Source organism: Rhodnius prolixus, unplaced genomic scaffold (genome assembly GCF_049639745.1).
Source record: "Rhodnius prolixus isolate KJV_2025 unplaced genomic scaffold, Rpr scaffold_5, whole genome shotgun sequence".
Lineage (NCBI taxonomy): Eukaryota > Metazoa > Arthropoda > Insecta > Hemiptera > Reduviidae > Rhodnius > Rhodnius prolixus.
The window spans coordinates 22,001,775-22,008,577 of NW_027411624.1; positions in this window are offsets into that span (position 1 = coordinate 22,001,775).

Below are 6,803 nucleotides of genomic sequence, written 5' to 3' on the forward strand. Positions count from 1 at the left end.
AAATGTGATAGGTTTGAAATTGAATAGAATTATATTAAAATGCAGTACGTAATATAAAGGACTGCCGCCATTTTCATTCAAACACAGGTTTAGTTATTATTTAATTGTTTATTTACTTTGCAATATGTGAAAATAAGTATATAAAACGTTTAAATGTTATTGGATACCATAAAATAATAATTTGTGTTTACAAATGATCTACAGAGTTTTTTCACACTACTATCCTTGCGGCTCTTGGTAAGATTTATTAAAATTATTTAAGGAGAAATGGCTCTCTACTTAAAATAGGTTGCCGACCCCTGTGCTAGGCCATTTCAAAATCTGCTATTTATTAATCATATTTCAATTTTTTAACTTGTTATCAAAGAGAAAGAAGCGCACGCGATAGGTCATTTTTATGTATTTTTTCATCCCCTTTCTACTAAAAATATTGCCAAGGCAATAAGGCTAGTATTTTTCTTAATAACGGGAAATAAGTCGTTTACCGAGTGATTTTTCTAAGAAAAATCAAATGTTAAAAGCTTTAGATGTTCTCAAGCATACACAAAATGGCTAAAAATTAATTTTACATCTGTTACAAACAAGAAGGTTTAATAATTATTTGGTAATTTTGGGAGAGTTGCGTTTAATTACCAAAAACATTGGAAACCTCCTGCCACATATTTCTGTGATCAATATCTTTCATGTAAAGGATCAAACTTATTCCTTAATTTATCAAATAATGCACTTTACTCAACTTGTGGAGCATGTACTGTGGCTTCAAAGGTGTCTCCTCAGATACAGAGAGCAGTTGATAACCTCCTGGCTAACCTGGCTTGCGAGGTTCTTAAAATGAACGCCCTGTATATAACTATCACTAGCGTTTTAAGGAATCCGTCACCATTAGCGATGGATGTTTTGTTGATGTTGGAACTAGTTCCGGTTTTGGAGAAGCTGTGAAGAGTTTTCTTAGTTAACCAAGAAATTTTACATTTACAAGGACTAAATGGAAGAAGGCAGAAGTTTTTGGTTAATAGAAATGGAGAATAAAATCATTTGTTTGACGAATGGTACCAGAGAGGTCGCAGTAAATTTCTTGCTGTTTCGTATCCGGCGAAAAGGCGTTAAACCATTTCATGTCTGGCAGCACAATATTTCTCTTTTACAGGGTGTACACGGAGGAGTGGTCGAAAATTCGGGAGGTGATTCTGCAGCTCAAATGCAACAAAAAAGTATTCTATTCACTTTGGCCTGATTCTCAATAGTGTCCAAGATATTTGCATTTTTAACTTTTCCGTCGATATTCGCGTTTTCCACCATAAAAACAGTCGTAACTTTTCTATCCTTTATCCTACAACAAATCTGCCTATTCCAAACGAAAGAGCATTTAATTTCCTATAAATCTGCTTAATCCTGAGCCTCAAAACGTTTCTTATTAACCATGAAATATTTACTTTAATGTCTAAAAAATTTGTTTTCGATGATTTCTGTCAAAATTTACAACTGTATTTTTTTCAATGATTAATGAATCAAGGAGTTGTACCCAATAACAGGAAAAGTTGTGCATTTATTGAGCATTAAGACCATACAGAACCAATAAAATGGTTACTTTTCTATTTGTTCCTTCTCCAAAAATTGACATTTGAGTAAATTAGTAGTGAAAAGTCAGTTACGCAACATCCCAGTTTTCTGCATTTACACCCCTCTGTTCGGGGTAGGGTTTTATTGAAAATAAAAAACATCCATACATATCCTGTATTGTACTCGTGCCCTGTAATGCCGGGCACTCGTTTAAATGCTGAAAAGTCTTTACACTGTTGATGAGCAAATCGGCGAGGTTGATAAACTTGCAAAGGAAGCCACCAATAGTGGGGAAATGGCTAACTATAAATTAACACACCGATATCAAGTGTATAATTACAAAAACAGCACTACAAAAATGGCAGACAGATTACAGTAATGGTAATAAAGGGAGAATCTATAAAACTATGGCAGATCAGTTACCTAGACAACCATGGTTTAAGGGAACTGTCACTAATAAATGGGTTGTTACGACAATAAGCAGGCTGAGAGCGAACTACGCGGTGTGCGAATCGTATCTACACAGGATCAACAAAAGGTCCTCTCTCCTCTTTGCGTAGATTGCAATGAGGAGGAGGATTTCAAACATATAATAATAATATGTCCACGTTATGCAAGTAGAAAGGAAACGAATGTTTGACGACTTATACAGGTATTTAGATGCACCATTTCACTACGAAGACATAATATTCTCCACCGACATCTATGTGCTTAAATCTGTAGCAGAGCTAGCGAAGAAATATGAATGTATTTAAAAGTTATAGCCGATTAGAATGAATGGAAGAACAAGATTAGAGAAGGATTACGTTATTTTAATTTCGGTTAAGCTATAAGGATGGCAGGAATATAGAGTACTGATCCATCCATTAGCTGTAGTTTATGTAAATAGTTGTATATTGTAGAGGGATGAATGTGTGAAGCGAATGTATTAAATTGATAAGTAAGAATGGAGAGTGAGTGATATTCTAGTGATAAGCACCTAGACGATGATGGCTGTATACATAGGCAAAAGCCAAAGCCGAAAAAAAAAATCGGCGAGGTATGCTTGCAGGTAATCGTGCCCTATAGTTCCTCGGAAGAGCACGACAGACTCTTTTCTTGGGAGGCCGTCAGATACCCACTGCTTTCCAGTGGCCATGCTCCTGAATTCCGCGTGTAATTTCCTCTTCAAGTGGTTACCTATAACTCTTTTTTTGCCGAAGCGAAACACATTGCGTGGTCGGGCTGGTCACATTGATTTCCCTGCTTCGCAAGTTTATCGGCCCCTGCTCGTTCCCTGGTAATCCACATTGACGCAGTAAATATTGATCTAATTATTGTGATAAAATAATGAAAGAGTTCATAGGGAAGGGATTAGCTATGAGGTTAGCATACTGGACTCCCAGGCGGAGGTACCGGGTTCGAATCCAGCTGCTGACCCTTAGATTTTCTCTTCCTAGGAGCTTCTTACAGCTCACTGTCCGGTGATGGACAGTGTTGTCTGTAACGAGAGAACACTGTCCGGAGGCCGGCAGTGCACTGAAAAAAGCTCCGGACGCCAATAACCTTAGATGTTGACGCGCCTAAAAAAAAAAAAAAAAAAGTTCACATCAGGTTATTTTTTATAACCACTCAAGGATTTGTTAATATCTTGTAAGGACATGCTACGTAGCACACAAAGTAATTACTTCCGAGAAATAAAACGTAGCTCGTAAAATGATGTACATGAAGGACTAAGTTGCTTCGTCATTAATTTCATTTGGTGATTGCTAAAAAAGAAAACGCCATTAAAACATATGTATAATATCCAAACTGATCAGAATATAGTTGATATATATATATATATGTAGTCTGTCAGTTTCTCAATGTAGATGAGTGACATACAGGGCTCTGGGAATCAAAGACATCCTCTCTACTACGCAACCAGTCGGAATAACAAAATCCGACGTTCTGAATTAGCTCTGTCAAAAGCTGTCAGATAAAAAGGTTTCCAAGCGGCATGGTTGTCAGACGCACCTCGTCAAGTGTGCTGGCCGCTGGTGGAGAGTGACTTTAAAAAAAATAAAATGAAATAGAGCGCAAGTGAATGGAATCAAGGGGCTTATATTAGACTAGAAAGAGGTAGAGGAATAGTGTTGGTGTCAAATTTAGGAGCTGGCAATGAAGCTGGGGTCTCGAAACGTGCGTTTCAAAACCTCAGTAAAGTTATTTACTCTTCTCTAAAACCAAGCTGACATTTGGAGCCCCCTAGTTGGAAACGTATCCAATCGAAATGTGTGCGTCTCACGATTTGGCAGGCCTTTGTATGGTGGTGACTCTTTTGGTGTTGGCTTGATAGAATAATACAGGTCATTTCTCTTTCTCTCTCATTGTCATATTTGTCCGTTTGTCTTTCTTTACATTGGCTTTTTGCTTCAGCTCACTTGACTATCACTCTCATATGAGTTCTAACAACCATAGGACAACAAAAGGAACTAACCAAAACGATTCTAGTCTATGTCAGTTATTTCACGTATCACTTAACGACATACGCACGCACAGTTACAAACTCCTTTATTGTATCCGCTCTGTTTTTGATGGGGTGATTAATGTAAAAGCCATGATTGGTGACGCATGTAAAATTGAAAATCATCTATCCATCACAGCAACTACAAGTTCCTAGACTAATATACATATATATATTTCTTCCAGTGTTTTGCCTCATTACTAATTACATAAACTTCAAAGTGGACTAAGTAAAATTACTTAATTTCTTTAAAGTTTACTGTAAAACAAACAAATCCAACTGACATTATGACAGTTTGTTAATAATACCAACTAAAATTAATTTATTTACATAATATCAATAACGTTTTCATAATCGATATTGTTTCTATTATTAAACCTTATCTTTTGAACTCTTTGAAGCTAGTTAACGTCAAGATATATCATCATTTTTTTTAAATGATTTCTACTTCAATGAAGGTTGCCCAAAAAAATTGACAACCAACCAAAATATTCCGTTAGCCACGCTAGGATAATCGCACACGTGTAGATCTATGACTTTTATTTAAATTATTTTCTCAGTAAAGTTCATTAAACGTTATTTTTGAGAACAAAGTTGTCATACCTCAAAATTTCCATTTAAATGAACTTGAATGGTTCCCTCATCTGTAAAACATGGATATATTTTGTTTAAATTTTATTGATATTTACTATTGTTACAAGTAAATGATAACACAGAATCAGAAAATTTGAACGGTGAAGCCATCTTCCAGCCAGATCGCGAGGCCATCTTCTCTTCAATATTCTTGGAGGACTACCTAGTAAAGATGAAGTATACGATTAAAGGATCAGTACATGAGCTGCTGTAGAGAAATGAAAATTTTGGGAAAACGAGATGATCAGGAAGTATTAAATAGGATAAAGAAAGCTCACGGCGTATTCTACCAAATAAGTACCACACAGGTTGGAAAGCAGGAGTTGAGTATTGATGCTAAATTGGTGCTACATGAAACGTTGCTTTTGGTAGTGCTCCTCTATGGTACCGAAAGCTGGACGGTGCCGGATAGGCATGCCAGTAAGCTGTCGGCTGCTGAAATGCGATTCTTAAGGCGCATCCTGGGTAAAACTAGAAGAGATAGCATCAGGTATGCGCGGATTAGAGAAGATTTAAAAGTGCAGCCAGCGTGGCAAATTTTGGAGGCCCGAAAGTTGGGATGGTTTGGCCATGTTTTGAGAATGGAGGATGGGCAGAAGACCAAGTAAATGCTGGATGCTAGACCTATTGGCAAGTGGGCAAAAGGCAGACCTTGTACATTGAAAGTCTAGGTCGAGCTAGAGGAGAATCTCTTGCAGGGATGAGAAGGATGGCACAGGATAGGGGTCGATGGAAGGGTTGGATTGGGGCTGCTTCTCCACGCCTTGTGGCACAAAGGAGATAGGGAATGAAGAAGAAGAGATTCCAGCCAGATCTTTGACGAAAAGGATTTTGAGATCTATTTTTTGAAATATTTTTGACCGCAATGACTAGATACATAGGGAGTTGCGTAATGTTTAATCGATCCCCATATTTCGGTACCGTCTAACCAAATAGGTCGAATTTAGACATATGAGTCTATCTTATTTTATTAATGCTGCCATTTGAATCCATAAAATTGTTTAACCATACTTACGATCTATTAAGTTACAAACTTAATATTTCGTAACAGAATTGTATAAAACATTCTTAATTGATGAAGACTTTTTATAAAGTAACTTGGCAATAGATCTACAATAGTCTTATTGTAGATTGTTTACTGGTAAAGCCAACCAACTGTTTCGTAAAAATTTTTAAGTTCAGTAAAACTGTATTAAAGTACAACTGTAAGATTAGGGAAGGGATTAGCTATGAGGTTAGCATACTGGACTCCCACGCGGAGGTCCCGGGTTCGAATCCAGCAGCTGACCCTTAGATTTTCTCTTCCTATGAGCTTCTTACAGCTCACTGTCCGGTGATGGACAGTGTTGTCTGTAACGAGAGAACACTGTCCGGAGGCCGGCAGTGCACTTGAAAAATCTCCGGGCGCCAATAACCTTAGATGTTGACGCGCCTTTAATCATAAAAAAAAAAAAAAAACTAAGATTGAAAGCTAGATATATTTTTGTTCATTTTATTAATTATTTTGTCTATTAGAATATTTATTTAAAATAAAGTTTGATTAGGCAAAAAATTGTGTATATTACCCTGGCACACACAGATGTTTATCTAAAGAGTGTTTTAATGGTGTACGTCCGGTACAGGAACTTTATTGTGGAGGATGAAGGCAGTAGCAGCAGCAGAAAAGATGAAGTGAGGTTTATAATGGCTGGCAGCACTGAGTAAAGTGTCCCGATGTCGGGTCTCTTTGATCAAACCCCTGACGAAGTACAGACCATAGCTAATCTGGGATGTCAGCTCTTGAGATGTGAAGGAAGTGGAAAGCCGTTGCCGACACTGACATCATGGAATAGGTAGCATATGCTAGAATGAGAGGGAGGGATGGTGAATAAACGGACAGGCTCCTTGTACGCCACATTAGATAGAGAGAGGACGAGGGGATGACACTAAGAAAGATGACACGTGACAGCCAGCGCACATCATGCCAGCAGTGCTGATGATAAGCAAGCCTTTGGTAGGAAGGGCTTGTCGACAACACACACCATATAACTAAAAAAAAAAAAAAAAAGCTGGAGACTGTGACGAAATGAAGCTCTTTTGACTGTTACTGTCACGGCTGTCCGATCTATAGAATAACCACTCTGCT